At 36.7% G+C, this 23,321-nt stretch overlaps 1 long non-coding RNA gene across 1 annotated transcript in view; it reads right to left on the reverse strand.

Annotated features, from left to right (window-relative positions):
- Positions 1-1,666: 1,666 nt before the first annotated feature.
- Positions 1,667-23,321, reverse strand: part of LOC132906715 (uncharacterized) — a 350,670-nt gene continuing 329,015 nt past the window's right edge. The window contains exon 3 of the long non-coding RNA XR_009658031.1: positions 1,667-2,053. This is a non-coding gene — a long non-coding RNA (uncharacterized LOC132906715). The remainder of the gene's footprint in view (positions 2,054-23,321) is intronic.

The raw sequence follows: 23,321 nt of genomic DNA on the forward strand, positions 1-23,321 counted from the left end.
TGTATCAGTTACTTACTTGTACAAGGTTAAATGTAATTACAATGAATCATTCGTCGTTGTACCCAAAGGACGGAGGAGGCGCGAATTACTTCCATACTACTGTATGTTGCAATATACATATGTGAGTGTGCGCATACAGATCACACAACTCTCTCGAAATAACGTTCGCGATATGCATTTTATAAAGGAATGTATTATACAAATGTTACGTGATTTCGAAGAGGATATGTAAGATTGCATCGGTTTTTTATGCGATTTCTAATACATGTATCGAGATATTTTGAAATATATCTCTCGAAGTTTTTCCATACAGATTTGAAAAGATAGTAAAGTTTCTATAAAGAGACGTTAAGCTTTCTCTACCTTGAATCTAATAGTTATTTTAAATCTAATAAAGATATTTTTAGAAAAATATTATTCGTTGTTTCACCAGTTGAAGTTAACTTTGATACGATTCGACGTCGTTTAATAGGAAGGTTTGTCAAGAAAAACTTATAAATTCTAATATAGTTAGGCATGTCATTAGGCATTCCGTCAATGAATACTTTTATTCAGACGATCGAAGTTATTCTGCGATCTGGGAATAATTAAAGTTTCACGAATTCGAAGGAATTCGAGCAGAAGGGAAACTTTCAGAAAGCGAGACAATCTGCAGCATTGCCACTAAGAGATTGCTTTAATTAAGATTGCTGACGTATGAATTAATAAAATTTGGAATAAATGTTTGTACTTGATTCTTTATTCGTGTTTAACTCGTAGAAGCGGTCGTAATTTAAATTACGTTAGGACAAAAATAGAATAAGAGGGATTCGAAGCGTAAACAGATGTTGTTTCTCGAGAACGTATAAAAAACGTTCAACTATTAGAGACAGACAGACAGACAGACAGACGGACAGACGGACGGACGGACGGACAGACAGATCGTTTACTATCGGTAATTGATCAATGATTTAGTATTACGCGTAACTGCGAACATACAGAATACCTGTTGCATAGCCTGTACAACAAAAACTTCGATAAACAAAATTTCCATCGAAGCATTTTCAATTCTTCAATTTCCTGCTACGGTTAAAATATCTAGTAATGGAAAATACCCTGTATTTATATACGTGTAAAATAGAATCAGATATTAATGTTCTTAAAGAGCAATTACGTATTTCGATTAGAATTAAACGATTGGCCAGCAAAATAATATATGGATATTGTACTTACTTTGCTAAATATTGAAAAGAAAATTTCTTAAAGTATTTACAGCCAGTTGATTCCTTGCAAAACAAAAAATATAGAGTAAAACAATTTTTCAATAAAAAATTTAGTAAATTTATAAACAGATTCATGGTTACAAACTTTTGAAAAGTTCATATTAAATTTAAAAATTTAGAATCAAAACTCGATTATATCCAATTAATATATATTTTAAGAAAGGGTATAATATTTAAATTAAACGTTCACAGCGGTAAAATCTTAGAAAATTAAGTTAATATTACAAAATTTAATACAGTCGTCAAGCGATAAATATTTTGTATATTCTATAAATTCTGAATGTTTTCGTACTCGTACTAACTTCTCATAAATTACCGCCTGTAATAAATCAATCGAGAATAACGAGTAAATAGGTTGGGTTAAAAAAAAAAAAGAAAAAAATAAAGTACCACGGACAAACGAATATTTTATACATTTTATTAAAGAAAAAGCCAGATTAGAAGAGCGTACTAATAGCTCTGATAATACCACTGGGTGCGAAAATCTTAAAGAAGTGTCAGTAAAACCGGAAAAATCGTTCTTAAAATGTTAAGAATTAAATCCTTTGCGAATGCTATGTACGCATCACAAAAGTGTCAAGCGGAAAGTGGTTGTAAAAAGAAAAGAGCGAAACGCGGGGCTTACAGCTGTTTAGTCGTCTCATAAAAACGTCTCCCCAGTCTGAGCGCTTACTGCATCGCTTTTTCCTTCCACCGTCGCATCGTGTCCACGTTCTTCCTGTATACTACTTCCGTTTCCAAGCAACACGTAGTGTCCATTTGTCGACGATAGCTGAGTTTCCCGGTTTCACCTAGAAATACGATATTTTTATTAGCCGTCTCGATAAATTGGTTTAGGGAAACAACAATTTTTCATAACTATGTAACAGGTTTCGTTTCTCTTTCTTGCGTTTTATTTTGCAAATTGGTAGAAAAAATGTCGAAAACGTTGTTCTACGATTTTCCTTCAATTCCATATAATTGGAATTTCTGATCTTCGTACACTCGGAACTAACGATGCCGTAAGTTACTTCAATAGATCGACAAAAGCGCATCGAACATTAAAGGAAAGATTCAACAAGCATGAACATGCATTAGACAATTAACGATGGATTAAAATATTAAATTTTATAAAGCGTACAACGATTTCTAAATTGAATGAATTTGAAAATAAACGTAAATTTATCTACGTCGTTTACAAAGTTTTCCTTAAACGTAATGTCGTAATAATTATTACCTCCTTTATAGTCCATTTGATCGAAATTAATGTTTGCAATTAATCGAATATCGCAAATACATGTAACATTATCACGATTCATCAACTTTACACAAATTTAATGGAAGAATGCTTAATACGCGGGTATTAACTCGTGAATACATTATGGATGCAAGGATTTACGAGATAGGTTCCGAAGACACGCCTGTTATGCACACAGCCGAATAAAGAAAAGGAAACGCAAAGAGCAACCTGTAGAATTCTCGAGGTTGTAGCATCGAAGGAAGAGGTTTCGATACATCCGGTTCTCGAGACGCTATCCTACATCTAGTCGCTAGCCGCTGTGCCAGCCAAGTAACTATCTCAAATTACGGAACTTGGCCTTCGCAACGTGAAACCACGATTCTTGTTGATAATTAGCGACAAGCTCCATCTGCATTTCGATATTTATGGTTGTTTGTTACATCCACATGTATATGTATATATATATATATATTTGGAATCTTCGTCTGCAATTAGAGATATTTCTGAAAACACTGTTTAAGAATGGTCATTGGTTTTCATTAACTTGCCTGAGAGTCAGTGGAAAATGGAGAAAGATGGTAAAGCTGATAGGAACTGAGCTGACGAGCGTTTCAGAGGCTGATGGAAGCACCGAGGGATTTGTCCCTTCTCTACCTTCCGTACTATCGCTACTATTCCTTTTCTTGTCTTCGTCGTCGGTACACGAAGGTTTGTAATTTTAATTATTTCATTAGTGGAAATCCTTCAAATATACAAAGGAGATACAGAATAGAAGGTGAACTTCCGTTGTTCCTCTAGCTCGAGAGAATTCGTTGACGTCGTCGCCATTCTAAATCGGCTCTATTTTTCTTACAGAGACATTTCCCTTCTTTGTCGCTACTTCTTATCGACTTTTTCCTTTATCTTCAGATTTGTCGACGTCTCTGCAATTTTACTTCTCCGATAGTTAGCTTCTGCGCTTTGACTCGTTCACGATTCATAAAAATCAGTATACTCCAATATCAACGAATCGTATCGCTAATCTTTTAGAAGAAAATAAAAAAATGTTGTATGTTTCGAACGATGAATTGCGTAACGTTGAATGTTGGAAGATATTGTTCGTTTCATTGAGTCGTTAGTGACTATTACGGATTACATGTATATGGGCGGCTTATATGGGGTGACAGATGATTGACAATCAACAAGATGCGATTTATTAGATTCTCTAAATTTACGACGAAGCGGAACTATGTGCTATGATGATGGTTATCATAGCGATAGCGGCAGATGCGCGGCTGTCGCGATATTAGCCCGTAATAAACCACGACGTAGATAATCAAATACACGACACGTAACAAGGGCCAAGCACCTACCTCTACGTACAACGGGTCGCGTGGTGCGCTGGTAATTTAGGTACCATTGATTTGGTTAATAGCCAATTCCTATTTGGCTTAGATCCAAGAGGTCAAACAAACTGGTCGTACCACTGCGAAGGATAAAGATTAAAGCCGAGGAATCCATCGTGCTCGTCCATCGTTCTTCAGCTTTCGATAATCCTTTATTCTTACGTGCTGCTTCTCTATACGTAAATATTTTTCCTTTTTTCTTTCCCCCGCTCTTTAACATTGCGGCGACATGCGGTGGCGCAATCGAATCATCGTCATCCGTTCTTACGTTCTCACATTGAATGCAATAAATCGATGCGAATTACGAAAATGTCATACATTTACACATATAAGCACGTTCTACCTAAAAGTAAATGAAAGTTCCGCGCTGTATTTTATTAACCATTTATTTAAAACGTCGATTATTAGCATACATAAATATTACGGCAAATTCAAACAAAGTTATAAAATGTAATTAATCGTTTAATAACATGAAAAATCGAATATACACGTAAGATATTACGATTATAATTAGTTAAGCAGTTATTAACAAATAAATTACTGTTGCACTGTTGCAACTCTTGTTATTAACCATTAATATTCGATACACATACCCCTCTATGTACAAGTAGGTTAAATGCATATAGGATATTTAGGATATTAGGTAACTATCAAGGAAGCCTTTCGTCAAGTAATTCCATAGAAGAAAATACGGCGAAAGTCGAGAATCAGAAAATTCTGTTTCGTTTAAGCTTCTCTTTTTTTTTTACGTATGAACATGTAAAAAGCAGACCAAATATACGAGTATATGCATTTGCACGCTGCAACAGATATTAATCTATCATGTATTATCGTGATTATCTTGATCAAATTTTACAAAGTCTTTCGATGCTGAAACATCGAAATGCTCGAACGTAGTTTTCACCAAGTAGATTACCAATCGCGCCTCGTTGCTTTCGGCCAACGACTATACATACATACCATCGTTCCCTGACATTCCCTACAGCAGCTAATGCATGGAGGTTTGCTGGTTTCTTTAAATGTTTATAACTGAGAAAGGTAAGCCTAAAACACAGTTTCATAATTCTGAATTTTCCGCTTGTTTCGTTTATCGTATATGTATATTCTTAAAATTCCTTGTTGCGTTGAAAATAGTATCGTCGTTTAAAAGCTGTAATAAAAGTCATAAAAATCGAATATAAATTGTTTTGGAATTTTTTTTATCTTGATATTTGCTATAAAAGTTATGAACGGTAACTATAACAAACTAATTAACTAGGTAAGAGAAAACTCGTTATATGGATTACCGATAGTTTAAACGTATTAATTTATTTGCAGAGAATTTCTCAATTTTTTTCAGTAAATTGATACATGTATGCTAAACATAGAAAATTTCTATCGAAAGATCGTTAATATCCGAACTGTTGTAATTCTCTGCGTTATAAATTAGAATCAAGGTAACGGACCTGAAATATTTTGGAACGTAAAGTATTTATTTTCATATACGTGGAGCTGCGTGCCTTTCGAAGAACGAGCATGAGCCGAAGCTATACGTCTATTTGGGATCGGCTATCTCTTTTCGTGACAGCCAGGAAATTTCATCGCGATCGGTCGGTCACCCGTATCATTCGTGGCAATACCATATTTTATTACTATCGCGTTCGTTGTTATGCTCGAACTTGTGAAAATGTGAAAGTCTGGTATTTGTGAGAAATTGAAAGAAACGTGAAAGTACGAGTATATCAGGGTATGATCGGGATAGCAAGTCTATCGCCCGGTTACATTCATTCCGTGCCGGTGTTATCGTCGGAAAAAACTCTACTTTCCGGGATGAGTATGTTGTTGAGGCCCGTGGCGGCACGCATGCAAGGAAGAATCGTATCGCGAAGAAGCGGCACGTTTTTTCTTTTATTTTCCATATATCTCTCTGTGCAATTTGTCTGTAATTGATACGGCAATCGAACGGCACGAGCAACGACCAGCAATGTTCGATGTTCGCGTGATCGGTCAGTGACGAATCAAAGGAATGATTGCGAGCGCCCGATCAGTCATCTACCAATGAAACTTAACGTTTTTACATTAGCAATTATATCTACTACTATGAACTATCATCGTTGAATTACCAAAATCTTGTGGATAAAAAAGACGCGATCCTGTAAGATTACCAATGTTGTTAAAAATATTTGAGAGCGAACAACGATCGAAATCCACGTAGATACTATAACTGAATACAGTCTAATCTCTCTATCCAGGAATTAGGTGTTTGAATTCATTTCAATTTCAATTTCGATATCGATATCGATACAAGGACGACCGATGACTCGTAAACTCAAAAATGAACTTTCCACGTGCAGCTGGGTGATAGCGCGAGTCACAAATTCGGTTTCATTCATTGTGTAATTCATTAGTCTTATTAATTAAAACATTTGGATAAAATTTCAATCAAACGACTTATTAATAAACAGTGATAAAAGAAGTTAGCAAGACGAGTTGTTCCGCGCTATTAGGAGATTAACCGCGGAGATTCTTCGGTTCATTGTCATATTTCGTGAGCTTCCTTCTTCGAATACTCTCCTTTCTTCTTTTATTTTATTTTTATTCCCATTAGTCATACAGATCTCTTGGTTCCAGTGACGTAAGTCCTTAGTGTCCTAGTTTCCAAACTGCCAGAGAATATATTTGCAAGACTTGTACTATCGACCGTTGGTACTTGTTCTCATTTTCATCTTTGTTCTCTTCGTTTCCTGTCTTGTCTCTGGATTTCGAATCACGAGACTACGGCGCCGCGACGCATCTACGCGACCGTAGATATACTATAATGCTCGATGGCATGTTCGGAGATCTGGCAAATGGAAAACCGTTCGCGTTTGAACATCGTATCCGTACAGCAAGCGTTTTTCGTGTTATATCAACGGACACGATATGACTTTATAGTTTAACCTATTTGAAACAATACGCCAGTTCGTTAGAACAGAGGCAGACCAGGCAAAGAACGATGAAATGCAAGAAAAGTATACTATTGTTGGTTACGATTCTTTTCGCTAGATCGTTAAGGTAAAAGACGGACTACCGATCACAAACTAACTTAACTCGCAAACTATTAATATTAATTCATATTATTCTGACTGGCGCTTAACCGTGTTTCAAACGGTAATCCGTATCCCAGCTACAAAATTTTACGGAACGTCTTGCGTAAATATTAAAAGTTTACGTTTAATCTAAAGCAACAATTATTCATGTTATATAGTGATAAATGATCCACGGGCAGAGAATAGGGTGACTTTTTGTGGGAAAGAAATGAGATGGAAGAGGAAGCTATCCTCGCCTGGTTTATAGGTAGAGAGCCGCGTTTAATTACGTCTATGGATCTATAAGAGAACTGGTAGGGCTAGGAGAACGGTGGTGGCATGATCGGCGCGACGGCCCCAGTATACCCTGGAGACCCGTAGCTAGCTTTATAATGCACGACACAATGTCTCATTGTCAGTAGTGACTCAGCGAGCAGCTGTCTGTCCTTAGCTTATTAAAGCACACATGCTATCGTCTGTAACGTCATAAATACGATATGCGAGCGTGAACTACATATACTACATACGCATCGAAGGAAAAATTATCAGTTATTCGACGATACGCCTATAAACGTTTCGAAATCATCCATAAGTGACAATTTGGAATATCCCTCGTTAAAGATATCGATCTCGTAATCGTTAGGGATATTCGTAAGATTCTGTTTCAAAATTATACCCCCTCCCTCCCGCCCAAAAAGAAAAAAAATAATCGTAAAAGCTATTAATACACCGAAACGTTACTCTTTTCGATAGAATATGAAATTAACATCTATTTCGATGAATACATGTATGTGAATAAATTATAAATATGTATGTATGTATGTATGTACAGTAGCGGACAAAAGTTTAAGACGATGATTTGTAAACCGGATTACAAACATCTTATACGCATATTGTTCTTCTATTCGGTTTGTCTCTTTGGAATAACGTAGCTGTATGTTTGACCTTCGTAACCTCAGACAGTCAGTTGTTAAATACAAACAATGTAGGAGTTACAACAGTTAGTTACCGCCTAGCACTTGGAAACAGTGGACATTAGTTTAAGACGATCTGTGTAAAACGTGAGTACGAGTACAGTTTTTGAACATTTTGATTCTGGAATGTCAAAATCATTGTTTAGTGTACCTTTTATTGCTTAAAATTCATTTAGGTAGGAACAGACTATGGGTAAATCAAAGAATTTACTTGAAAACGAAAGGGAACAAATCGTAAGGCTGCGAAAGCAAAGTAAAACCTTCACCGAAATAGCAAATATAGTGAACAGGTCAGAAACAGCTTGTAAACAAGCTTGGTATAAATTTTTAAAGACAGGCATGTATTGCGATCAACCGAAAAACGGAAGACCACGGAAAACAACACCGAAAATGGATCGCCGGATTCATCGATTGAGCGAAAAGGATCGTTTTCGTAGTGCAAATAATATTGCTGCGGAGATAAACTATGAAAACGATACACAAATTAGTGCTAGAACTGTTAGGAGAAGATTAGAAGACTTTAACTTAAGAGGACGAAAACCCCAAAAGAAACCACTGCTGAGTTCTAGGAATCGAAAAAGACGACTTGCATTTGCTAAAGCTCATAAGCATTGGACAAGTGAAGATTGGCAAAAGGTATTGTTTTCTGACGAATCGAAATTCAATCGCGTCTGTTCTGACGGGATACGGTACGTTAGACGTCGAATTGGCGAAAGTTTGAAAACACAGTGCGTTTTAAAAACTCTTAAACATGGTGGTGGCAACGTTATGGTGTGGGCGTGTTTTTCTCGAAGCGGCCCTGGTCCGATATGTCGTATCAATGGAATTATGGACCGTTTTCAATACAAGGACATACTCAAGAACACAATGTTACCTTTTGCACGCAACAATATGAGTGATGATTTTATTTTTCAAAATGATAATGATCCGAAGCACACGGCTCGGGTTGTGAAACAGTTTTTTCAAGAAGAAAATATCACCGTGCTGCCGTGGCCGTCGCAATCACCAGACATTAACCCAATCGAGAATTTGTGAAGCATCATAAAAAAGACAGTACAAGGTTATAAACCGAAAAATTTGAATGAACTTTACTCTACGATTGAAACAGCCTGGAATAATATTACGGTAGATTAATATAAAAAATTAATAGATTCTATGCCAAGAAGATGTACCGAAGGGATAAGAAATAACGGATATTGAACAAAATATTGAATTTAAACAAAAATTGTGTATATTTTTTAACCAAAAATTAATATTTTTTGTATAGTCTTAAACTTTTGACCGACGAAATATTATACAGATTTCGTTCCTTTTTTATAACTTAGCTATTGAGCAAAATATCAAAATGAAATTTTTTTTCTAAGTGTACAAACAAATGTACAATTAGTTAATACCAAAAGTAGAACACCGTATTTATATTTTTTATGGAAAGTAAATCAATTATTTATTTCTTCCATTTCGTCTTAAACTTTTGTCCGCTACTGTATGTATGTATGTATAAATTTTCAACACATTCTGAGCATCAGCATACTATTCATGAAATAGATCCGTCTTTCGTAATGCAGCATAAATTTATGTTTGCATTGCAGAAAAATGTAAATTCACCTATTCGCTCTTCTATAGCTAAGGTATGATTGAAATTCATTGAAAATCCCCTGGCGAACGCGATTTTCTTCCAAGATAGTTTCAATAGTAGGAAAGGGCGTTTGTTGCTCAGCATACAAAGCGTTTTGTCATGCTTAATGCATAGGTACATGGTACATAGAACAATGCAAAGAACGGCTGCTAAGCGATATTGAAATCAAAATTCGAAAACAAGCATCTTTCTATAACTGTGAATAGCAAATGTATATTCCCGCTTTATTTAATTTGTTTTATTTACGATTAATTGCCACCGTTTCGTCTACGTAAAGCATCGATCTGTCTTTCTATAATCAGCAGCTTATTAGCACCTTGTTGTTTGTAGTTTTGCATCATTGTTGTTTTCTTTACCACAATTTATAAGCTTCGACAGAAATTTCTTTTGTTCTAGTTGCTTTTTACGTTGTTTAGTTGTTGTTCATCGAAGAGTTACGCTTTTTAATTTTTCCATTGTCCGACTTCGTTTCTCTGCATAATTCATAAGAAAAGATCAAATGCTTTCTATTTATTTACATTATTCACTTGCTATTGGTAGATTATTTTATTTTCACACTGACGAAAGATCAATTAAAAATTTCTCACATACTCTTCTTATCGCGTATTATTAAATATTCCATCGCGAGGTAACGTTATCGACGTGTGTTTCTCATTTGATATTAATTCGCTATTAATATCCAATTTCATCGGTTTCACGGAAGCATGTCTGAAAATGCCACGAATTAGGATTTTAATTGATAAGTGGGAATATTATGAAAAGAATGTCGGATGGTCTGGTTCGATTAAATACTTAAGGATTTTAAAATGAATGCAAATATCGGGTGGCGAAGGCGTGACGGTTAGGATTGGTGGGGAAGCACGTTCTCTATTTTGCTGGGGAATCGGTCTGATCGTAGCCTGAACTGGGCTAGGAAGCAATCTCGCGAGACGACAGGATCGCACGAGTCGTTAACGAAATTCGTTAACGACATTCGTGCGTTCGAGCGAAATAAGGTTGGGTAGTTTAATCGAACGATCTCTTCTCGGATGTTTTCCTTTTCCGTTACCTTTTTCCTTCGCCAAGATGGGAAAATCGAATGGATCGAGCGACGGTTTCCGCGATCGTCCCTTTTGGTAATTACTCTTCCTTGTCTCATTGTTTGACTAATTAACGTTTCTCAATGTGAACTAATCCCAGAGATAACCAACAGATATATATTTTTATACATTAAATTCACGTACCTAGCTTTACTCGTCATCATTTAATATTTTTATGACTCTAAAGACATATATAAAGACAAATATAAAGATTGTAAGAAAAAGACCTGAATAGCCTGATACACTTATTATACAACTGCTTCGGTCGTATCACAAATAAAAATTAAAACACAAGGTATAATAATGTACACGTACACGCAGAATACCGTTTGCTTCTTAGATTTAAAGTATAAGATTCGTAATCGATCGGTAATCTGACCGACTAACAAAATCCCGGTAATCGCCAATTACCACGTTGATCATATCCAACGAATTTTATATAAGATTTTATATAAAATTAATTTTTATATCGTACCATGACGATCAAATACCAGAATTTCAAGAGGTAGTTTAACTTTTTGATCCATCAAAGTGCCTACGCGATGCCATTCTATGATCGATCGATCGATCGATCGATCGAAAATTTATAACTGTTTTTCAATATTTTCTTACGATACTTTCTCAATTTCCGCTTCTTTTTTCAGTTGTCCGAAATATCGGCTTTAAAGGTGCAGATTCGTAAGCTGACGACGATAGCTCGTTTCCGTCTTTCCTTGAATATTTTTTACCAGCGGTCTCGTCGCTTCGCTTTATTCCTACCAGTCTTTCTATTCTACTAATCGATAAACGTTCTACGTGAGTACAGTCTGCGAGATTTGATATTAGAGATTCCCATTTATGAAAATGTAACTAACGATACTCTCTTTTTATAAGTGTACGTCTTTCCGCGAAGAATATTATTCGATGATCGAATAATTCGAAAGATTTAAAATTATTATAATGTATTAGACAGGATATGTTTTAAAAATTATCGAGCGAATATTTATACGAAGGAACGTTTTCTCGATCACGGTCTGGAACATTAAGTATTACTGGCCCCGTGGCACGAACGAACCACCTATATTATTTGCTATGAGCTAGGAACACGGTATCAAATCATAAACAAATATTCCGGTAACGAGAAGCAAACAGTGCGTTCATGGGACAGCTGAGATGATACCTACGTAGTAATGGTAGGTAACCAAGAGAGATGAAAGACAAAAAAGACCGAGAACGGTATGGTGAAGCAGTGAATGAATATAACAAGCGATAAAAAGTGACGCAGAATACGCTCTAAACGCATAAAGATGGTGCGCAACGATGAATAAAAATTAAGAATAAAAAATTAAATACATACGTAAACTTGGTATATAGTAAGTTATACGCGTATAATTACGAGCAAACAAGACAATAGACGATAGGCATATAAAATTATGACAAAAGGTTGGTGAAAAAGTTGTATAATTTATCCGTAAAATGAGATTTTACGAGCGAATGAGATACATCGTAATTCGTTGTTTCACAGAGTTACTGTCACATAATGTGCAATATATCTCTGTATACGTTGTATGTATACATATATACATATATGCGTGCATGTAACATGTTGTAATATTAGAAATTTAATTGACAACTGTATTCGGCAAAGAAAGCTGTGAATCAGGAAAGTTTCGTATATTTTAAAGACAGGGGAAAGGTATGGCATCGATTTTATATTATTAAATTTTTATCAACGCGCAATAAAAAATTAAGAAATAATAACATCTTACTTATTTTACGTATACGTAACGTACGTACCGTTGATTCTTGTTATTACGTAATAGAACGCAACTACGTAATTACAACGTAAAACATAACTCTTCCTTGCATGTTTTCTGTAGTCCACGTTTCGCCCTTAAATCCCTTCGTTTTCTCCGTATGCATATGTACGTGTATGCATACACGAGTCGTGTAATATATGTACGTAGCGCAGACACGTGCATACACGCATAGTTGAGAAATAAACATGTTTCGCTTATTTTTGGCTGGAGCAAATTTTCAATAATAGCCACGATTATCGAATACCTATGGGGAAAGAATAGTTATAATTTAAGCGAAATTTGGGAAAGGACGAAAGTAAATTCAGACGGGGATAGAAGCGAAGAAAGTACCGGGAAAGGAAAATTTGAGGAGAAAACAGAATCCATTCGCGTTCGTACCTGCGTATGCATAAGCATTTTACCTGCGAGGACGCAAAGACGAAAGAAAAGTCCTTGAAAGTAGGAAGATGAAAGAATAGAAAACTGAAAATATCTATAGAAATCTGGATAGAGGGAACTTGGGAAAAACAAAATAAAAAACACGTTTCTAAGAGCACGCTGCCTGGCACATGGTAACAGCGCTATAAACTACTTATTTCGCCCAATATTCTGCCATTAATTAAGGACACGATGCACGTTCCTTGATCTTAAGTAATACGAAATTATTATTACAGAAGCTCTCCGTATTATGGAAAACTTTGATATTCCCGATAATCATGCAAGATTTAAAATAGGCATTCGTTCAAAATGTTCTGAATTAAAGCGCTGGTTTCCTATTTCTTAATAAAAGCCAATCGATTTTTTATATAGTTACATTCTTATAGTCTAATGAAAAATTATTTCGAAGCTTTCTCCGGTACGTGTAAACGTGCAATCGTCGTGGAAACAGGAATCGATGGGAGGTGGTATATAAGGAACGAAATAAAAAGAAAATAAGCAATTTTAAAAGAGAGAAGGGAGGGATATATACCAAAGTACAGCGCAAACTGGCGGATTGCACACTCTTGCCTATTGTGTCTATCTATGTGTGTATGTGTGTGTGTCTGTATATATATATATATATATATATATGTATGTATGTATGTATATATATACAGTAGCGGACAAAAGTTTAAGACGATGATTTGTAAACCGGATTACAAACATCTTATACGCATATTGTTCTTCTATTCGGTTTGTCTCTTTGGAATAACGTAGCTGTATGTTTGACCTTCGTAACCTCAGACAGTCAGTTGTTAAATACAAACAATGTAGGAGTTACAACAGTTAGTTACCGCCTAGCACTTGGAAACAGTGGACATTAGTTTAAGACGATCTGTGTAAAACGTGAGTACGAGTACAGTTTTTGAACATTTTGATTCTGGAATGTCAAAATCATTGTTTAGTGTACCTTTTATTGCTTAAAATTCATTTAGGTAGGAACAGACTATGGGTAAATCAAAGAATTTACTTGAAAACGAAAGGGAACAAATCGTAAGGCTGCGAAAGCAAAGTAAAACCTTCACCGAAATAGCAAATATAGTGAACAGGTCAGAAACAGCTTGTAAACAAGCTTGGTATAAATTTTTAAAGACAGGCATGTATTGCGATCAACCGAAAAACGGAAGACCACGGAAAACAACACCGAAAATGGATCGCCGGATTCATCGATTGAGCGAAAAGGATCGTTTTCGTAGTGCAAATAATATTGCTGCGGAGATAAACTATGAAAACGATACACAAATTAGTGCTAGAACTGTTAGGAGAAGATTAGAAGACTTTAACTTAAGAGGACGAAAACCCCAAAAGAAACCACTGCTGAGTTCTAGGAATCGAAAAAGACGACTTGCATTTGCTAAAGCTCATAAGCATTGGACAAGTGAAGATTGGCAAAAGGTATTGTTTTCTGACGAATCGAAATTCAATCGCGTCTGTTCTGACGGGATACGGTACGTTAGACGTCGAATTGGCGAAAGTTTGAAAACACAGTGCGTTTTAAAAACTCTTAAACATGGTGGTGGCAACGTTATGGTGTGGGCGTGTTTTTCTCGAAGCGGCCCTGGTCCGATATGTCGTATCAATGGAATTATGGACCGTTTTCAATACAAGGACATACTCAAGAACACAATGTTACCTTTTGCACGCAACAATATGAGTGATGATTTTATTTTTCAAAATGATAATGATCCGAAGCACACGGCTCGGGTTGTGAAACAGTTTTTTCAAGAAGAAAATATCACCGTGCTGCCGTGGCCGTCGCAATCACCAGACATTAACCCAATCGAGAATTTGTGAAGCATCATAAAAAAGACAGTACAAGGTTATAAACCGAAAAATTTAAATGAACTTTACTCTACGATTGAAACAGCCTGGAATAATATTACGGTAGATGAATATAAAAAATTAATAGATTCTATGCCAAGAAGATGTACCGAAGGGATAAGAAATAACGGATATTGAACAAAATATTGAATTTAAACAAAAATTGTGTATATTTTTTAACCAAAAATTAATATTTTTTGTATAGTCTTAAACTTTTGACCGACGAAATATTATACAGATTTCGTTCCTTTTTTATAACTTAGCTATTGAGCAAAATATCAAAATGAAATTTTTTTTCTAAGTGTACAAACAAATGTACAATTAGTTAATACCAAAAGTAGAACACCGTATTTATATTTTTTATGGAAAGTAAATCAATTATTTATTTCTTCCATTTCGTCTTAAACTTTTGTCCGCTACTGTACACACATATATATGTGTGCGTGTGTGTCCATATATCTATATGCATACATATATCCATGTACATACATAACTGCTGCATATTTTCGGCACTGCAGCTTGATATCGACATACTACATGCCACGCGTACAGCATACAGACATACATGGTAAATACCATGTACCATACCATGAAATCGCATATCAGGTGTGCATCATAGAATGGTATGTGCGTATTAGTCTCCACACAAATGCGCACGTTACATATATGTACATACTCGGTGGAAACTTCTATATTCTATATATACCGGTATAGATATTCTATATGATATATTCCTCGGTAATGCTCGTATCATTCGTAATCCACGCGTGTATATCCTATATGATCTGAATTCATACGATGCGACTCGTATTCTTCAGATATGCGTATTAATTTTATAACGAGTTAAAAGCATTATTTTCTGTAAAGGAGTCATCTGTAAATCTATAAGGCAATATTATTTACTAACTTTGCTAAGGAAGGATAAGGAAAAAAAAAAGAAGAAAAAAGGTAGAGAGAAAGAAAGGAAAAATCAAAGTTGTCAGAAAAGTGATCGAACGCCGAGATCTTTCAACATGTCGGCGATGTATCCGTCGATGTATCCGTCGATCTGTTCGCAAATAAAACGTTGGAAAACCGACTAATGACTATACGCGTATAATATATGCGAATACTAGTCTAACGGCAGAAGCTGCCGGACGTCAGAAACAACCTCGTGCTTGCGAAAATAATGGGGGCGGGAAACGAGCGAGTGCTCGAGAACACCGGGGCAAGTACGAGAGATGCGGCCGAGCGATTAGGGCGTCGACCGTTTCTCTTACGCCGCGTTCCAGCTGCTGCGATGAACGGCACAGAATACACTCGAACCGTTTAAAAAAAGGACCCTTTTAATAGGCTCTGTCCATTAACTGTGGGAAAACGCATGCTACGCGTAAGCGAATAGACTTCGTTCTTCCTATACTCGATAGTATAATATCGTAAATAACGATGATAATAATAACTTTGTATATGTATTATAGGTTTTACTAGATCGACGTACGGAGATAGCACGAGGATCAGGTCGATCCAGTTCGTAATTTCATAGAAAAAACTTAGTTAAGCCATCTATATCGCGCAGCCATTCATTCGATATATACGATATATATCTTGGATATGATGTCTTATAGGCTAGGAAAAGATTAAAACGACGACCGGGGACTTCTATTTTCTACCAATATAATCGTGTCTTGCACTTTTTGTATCACGCTTCTACGAACACTTTTCAAAGTATCTTGCATTTTCAAATATTCCGAAGTATAACATAGAATGCTGACCACGAACCATGAACAGGCTGCTTCAACTTTCTCGTTTTATTGGACCCAGTTTTTAACTGAACGCTATTCGAAGAAACATATCAGCTTAAACCCTGTGCTTTTCTCTACAGACACGTGTCTTAGGATGGCTTAGAAGGTTGGAACAACGTTAGGAACATCGAGATGAAACTTGAAAAAGCTGCATGCTGGTTTCCATGTTATTTCCTTCGATCCACCGTTATAATGAAAATATCTACGAAATCTTTGGATCATTCTGAAAAAACGTTAACGATACAGTGAATTCTTATTTATGCTTGGACGAATCGAACCACGGATACGAAGGACAGATACAAAACGATAAAAGAATAACGGTAAATACGTTAGCCATTGACGTCATTGCGTCCGGTTGTTCCCAATTTTAATAGCCTTTGAACTTCCTAAACGAATACTATACCGTACGGATACAGATTCAAGTACAAAAAGGCTATAACCTATAACAACCCGCGATAAATGCTTCAAGCTGGATGTACGATACAATCTACCAACTGCAACTGTATATACATACGTATGTACGTGCTGGCAAACTAAACAAATACAGGCACAGCTTCCAACTTTGATCACTCGTTGCACGAGTAGCCAGGTTATATGGGCTTTCAAAACGTTGCGATTGTTTCACGAAAGTCTCGGCAACTAGCCATCTGGTGCTCTCATTTATTGCAATTCCCGTCACATTATATACCGTACGTTCGAACAGCTTTAAAATTCACCAGTTACTCGATGACGGTATACGGGATAGCGCTCTATGTTAATTTAGAATTAACGTTCATTTTTTATTGGCACGATGGATTCGTCAAGTGACAAACCGTTTTTGTGGTTACGGTTTTCATTAAACCTACGAGTGGTAGGATAGAAATTGATTGTTATACTTATAGAAATATGTTAAAAGTATAAGTAAAAAGTTACTAGCGAGTATTCGATACACGTGTCTTTAAAATTTTCTTAACGATAAATAAGATAAGATCGGAAATGTGTTTATCGTAAACGAATATCGCGATACAATGTTGTAACTCGTATTGGCCTATGTAACTTAGTTATTTGATTGAAAAACCGAAGAACGTTAGTTCTATAGATTAGAATTACGATCGACAAACCGATAAATCCTTTATCGAACGATCGAGAAACCGGTGGCACGATAAATCGTTTGCTGCTTGCAAGTATCGTAATAACATGGCCGAGGGATAAGGGTAAAGTTGCATAAGGGTAAAGAGTCGATTGGTTATCCGGAGGAAGACGGTTTACATTTCACTCGATAACCATGCAGCTCAGTTTTCGACTGAAAAAGGTAGTACCGAGTTGGCTCGTTAAATCTGGATGCTTTCATTTTGCTGCGCAGAGTAACAGCAAGGTAACTCCGAGGGCGACGAGAGATCCCCGAAGCAGGAAAAGAGGAAGATCGGAAAGAGGCGTAACCTTCTGTCTCTTCTTACCTGAAGCTGTAGCCGACCTAGTTAATGCCGGTCGCGTCTACGATGGAGATTCACTAAGAAAGAAGCTCCAACGAGCGTGACTAATGCGGGGTTATACGTATACGTTTCTCTGGATAGATACAGAAAAGCGAGTAAAAGGGAGCAACTGCAGCCACTAGTTCGCTTGACAAGATTCCTGCCTGGCTCGGTGGGGTCGGAGACGGAAAACGTATTCAGAAGGCAGGCACGAGCGACGGAGGACCCGTTGTATCCACCGACAAATACGGCGCATCCCTCTTCGCCGTTTCTCCGAAAGAAAAACTCCGATGTGATATGCTTCTAGCATAAGAGTAAGAGGACGTTGGGCTAAGGCGAAAACCGACAAAAACAATAACCCGTCGTGTCGCCTCGAACTCAACCAATCACTCTGCTCCCTTCTCTTTCGACGATATTCTCGTTTTTGTTGCTGCGCAAACAGCTTATAAGAAAAACATGTATTCCTATATGGACGTTACATCCCCCGCGCGAAATAAATTACACACACACATTTACGGCGAAGCATTTGCCAAGGCAAATACTCGAGAGTAAGACACGACAGACTTTCCACACGAACCAATTTCATCGTGAATGCCCCCTGATTAAACGACACCAGTCAGCTTTACCTAAGACCTAAAGCATCGCCAACTGAAACAAAATCCTAGCAACAAGTTTCGACTTATACGTGTTATACGTGTACGTATTACGTATATGCAGGAAACTGTCCACGAGAAACTATTTGTTTCGGTTTAACGACGAATCGCTTCTTTTGATTAAAACGACGTCGCTAACACTCGACCAACTTTCTCACTTTCTCGCAATCACGTTCTCCGACTGAACTAACATTCTCGACCGTTAACTGCGTCAAAGAATAAAGATCTACTTCTTGCTCGACAGTTTCGTACATCGTTTGTCCGTAGACGAATAACGTCTAATATTTAAAGAAAGGTAGGAACAAACAAGTAAAGAACGGAGGCGGTACGTAAAATATGAAACATCGCAACTTCTCTTCTTAAGCTTATAAATACCTTTTTCTTTATTAACGTTATATAAAAGATATTACATATTCTGATGAATAGAATTCTGCCTTATGCGCGAATATAAAAACTTTTCATTATTTGTTAAAGGTAAAAATGTGAGATTTTTTATTTTTCTGCAAATTTCAAATCTTTTCTCGTACGATATTTAAGTATGCCATTTTACATTTATAAAGAGCTAGTCGTTTTCACTGCGTACGAGTATGCTACACTATCCCATTATAAAGCGATCCGTTACGCTCGCCAATCGTACTACAATGTTCGACTACTTATTTTTCTTATCCTTTTTTTCGCGTTAATTTTTTCTCAACTTCCATCAACCGTTGTTCCAATCCAATTACGTACCGTCGATATCGAATCGGCTTCAAATCTTATAGCAGTATCAGCGTTACTTGTATTCCAATTGATAATGACGTCACGTCATTCTACATTTCGGAGATACGTAACGTTACCTCGCAATTATTTAAATTCGTAACAGCGGCTTTTTCGAACGATATTAGCTAAAAATTATGTGCCTTTTTTCGATTTTGTGTTAGACATTTCCATCGACTAATGTAAACCACAGTACATCAGCTAAAAATGAACGAAGATCCGCTACATAAGTATTAGTTAGGTAGGTGTTTGTAACGTATCGATTTACCAATCCAGATTGTTGTTTATTTATATCTTTATATGTATATCTTTCACAACGGCACGTACGTATTTAAAGAATTTGTATTCTATTCTCGGATTTGTATTATATTATTATATTCAAACAACGTAAAGATATCTTTCCGCAGTTTCAAAAATATTCCGGTATAGTGTTTTGTGCGAACGAAGAAGAAAATCATGTTCGTTCGATGAATAGTTTCGAAAGCGAAAATTTCGTAAAATCTTGTAAAATTGAACATTTTTAATATTTTTTATTAAAACTTCGTTTGGAACGCAACGAGTCCACGATTATAAGAAAGTACTACCAAATGATAGAAATTTTAATATAATTGTAGCTAAATAATTAGTACGTAAACGTTATAGGGGAAAATATTTTGAAAATCAACCTGTAAATAGCGTTCGACAGTCACACCCATTGCACGCCCGACGTTCGAGTCTGGCGTCTGTTTTATAGCGCTTTATGACGAAACCTCTTTGTTTTACATTTTTTGTTAATAAAAATTTCATTAACATATTGATGAGATTTTCCCAATTTAAAATGAGACCAAACGCGAAATTGTTACAAAATTCGGTTACGTTGATCGAGCTTATGCACCTTCTTTTTCGAACCGTTGTTCGGTCGGTTATATTACCGCCGTCGCCGCTATTGCCGTTATCCAGTATTCGGCTGGGTCCTGGCTGCCAGGATATAACTTTATACGTTTGAAGGACGACACGAATAAACGCAAATACGATACACCATGACACATTAGCACAGTATCGTTTCTCCTTCTCTTTCTTTCTCTTATATCGTTACGTGTTATTACCTTTAACGTTAAGTAGTAACGCGAACAATATGCAGCGATGCACTGGTGGTGATACCTCGGTGGTATCTCGAAAGGAGAAGCGTCGTACGCGAGCAGTCTATTAAGCACCATTCCGTTGAGTTATCGATCTCGCTACGTATATAATCCTCCTAATTTTAACCAGATTGAGATTCAGAGCATTAATAAATTTTACTCGACGACGAAGGCAAGATGGATAAAAATCACAAATTAGTCGCGACGTCGAATCTTGTCTGCGGTTAATTCGTTCGTCCGTTTTTATCGTTCTTGTAAATGAACATGCATGCGAAACGGATACATCGCAGCGCGTCGACTACTGAAATTACTATTAAAATGAAATTTAGGTTTTATCGTAACAAGGAAATTATCGCGACGAAGAGAGTATATCCAGTGTTAGGTCTAAAAAGCTATTACGTATGGAGAATATATTCGGATTATTGCATCGTTCGTTCCATTCACCCGTTATCGTTTAAGAGAAAAGATTTTCTTCGTTCCTCTGAAAAAAAAGAGCGTAGACGATTAATTTCCCTTTCTTGCGCAAATTCAATTTAATTATCGCGTAGTTTTGTTATTCTCGTACTTTTATGTTTCGTAATACGTAGGAAAGTACGCACTTTTCCGTACAAACGTATACGTCTTACTATAACTTGGTTACGGTGAAACTAAACAGATTCTCGTCTATGCTGTTGTGGAACTCGATAGGTTCTTGTCCATGCTGCTGATAAACTCAATGGGTTCTTGTATACGTTCGGGTCGAATCGATGGAACAGCTGGCCGCTTGATGCAGCATTTATATAAAGATAGAGTACGCGAATCGTACGTTACCGCGTAAGTTAGCGCCATCCAATGTTGTCTGCTGGGTACAGTCGTATACACAGGGTACATGCGACTCGTCGTGTAATTTATAATTCCTACTGCCACGGTAGGCGCTACGATCGGTTTCTGTATTCTGTTGGTAACGTTGCAAGTGACACGAATATGATAACGGGGCTCCAGGGACCAAGAAATTTGGGCTGAAAAAGCACATCGCACGATCGATCTATTACTCGAATCTTGAAAAAGGAAAAATGCATATTTTGTTTGCGATGCAGAGCTACCGTATCTTGGTACGAGAAAATGCATGTATCGGGTGATTGGGCCTGTGTTCTTCACCTTGTCCGTGATCTCGCGTAATGCTGTATCTATTGGTATTTACTGCTATTCTGTATTTAGTGGTATCAATGATATCAACGGTATTTGGCCGCGTTAGCCGTTTCCTACATATACCATTGGCTAATGTCAATTCGCAATATGTACATACATATGTAGGAAATTATAACCTACGGAAGAAAACTGTCCGGCTGTTGAAACTTACCTTACACAGGTACTTCACAGGTATCGTCGATTCTATACATGCCGAAACACGATATCCATAGTTCTATCATGGCTGTTTTTAACATTGTTAGGTAAAGAAATACGTATGGGATACCAGCTTATTTACAAATAATTAGTAGACAGATAAGGTAAAGTATTCGCGAGATGAAAAAAATAAAGCTTCCAATTTCCTTTTCTTCTCATCGCACGCTCGATGAGAATTTTATAACTTTTTACAGATGAAAGAAACACGCGAAAGATACTTAGAACTACGTATAGTTAGCTTCCACAGCCGCGTCTCGCCGTTACACGGAAGTTGTTCGAAGCTTCGTTAGAAAGTTATTAAACAACATATTTACTTAATTAAAACTTGAAGAATCCTGCGAATCGAGTTAAAGAATCGGTGAAAATTTCATGGAAATAAAACTTCGAAATTTCATCGCGTTAAATGTCATTCGCGGGATCTTACGCATACTCCTATGCAGTTTGTACAAGTTGCAAACCATCGATGTATCACACTCTCAGCGCGAGCCATTATTTTCAGAACTTCTTTAACGCGAGACCTAGCGAAGGTAAGTTGCGCAACTTCTTGAGAAGTTAGACAGTGTGCATCGTGCCTCTTCCGAGAGAACTCGAGGAAGGGTTTCGTGCGATGTGATACTACTTTGCCGGAATTCATCCGCGAATCCTCGTTCGAAACTTTTGCCGAAGTGTTGGATAGCTTCGTTTTCTAAAACTTTTTAGCTTTCCCCAATAAGCCTGGAAACATATAGGACGTCACCGACAGTTTTTCATTTCCTTGTAATTGTGCTTGCCGAAGCTTCCCTGATTGCTAAAGTATTTACGTTTTATTACGACAGTCGACGAACGATTCAAAATATATTACAATTGTGCACGTTAATCGTAGAAATGCGAGACAACAGCGTTTATCTTCGGCGAAGAAAGAAAATATTTTATTTCTAAACAGAAACAAAATACCATAAATTTGTTTACTTATCGTCGCTCTTCATATTCTGGAATCATGCTATATTCACTTTTCGATCATCTTCGTAACTACATCGACGCGTCAATTTCCATTCGCCGAATTACTATGCTCGTTGCACGAAATTTAATTACTTTTAGTAATCGATGTGCGAATAAATTGATAAACAACGATATCATAGAACCGCAAACAGGTTTTTACTCGTGACATATAGGACGAAACGACGATCCAATTACAATTAGACAACGGATATAGCCTATATAAAAGAATTATTCAAAATCGTTACCCTCTATTCTTCCACTGTTCTCCGCTATTTTTCTAGGCCATGCGTCACGACTCGATCCAGTCACCCGCAAAAGATATTCCGATACCCACGGTATGGATATAATTATTCCTATATCAACGTCGATGTAATATTTACAAAATTTTATGCCAACGCTTGACTGAACATCGTCGTTCCATAAAGGAGCACAAAAGTTTCGATTAGATTTGATTTACATGGATTTCAACATATTTAATTCGAATTTCTGTATATTTCGCTAAGAATCCAGAGTATCGTGG

This window comes from Bombus pascuorum, chromosome 5, assembly GCF_905332965.1.
Source record: "Bombus pascuorum chromosome 5, iyBomPasc1.1, whole genome shotgun sequence".
Classification (NCBI taxonomy): domain Eukaryota; kingdom Metazoa; phylum Arthropoda; class Insecta; order Hymenoptera; family Apidae; genus Bombus; species Bombus pascuorum.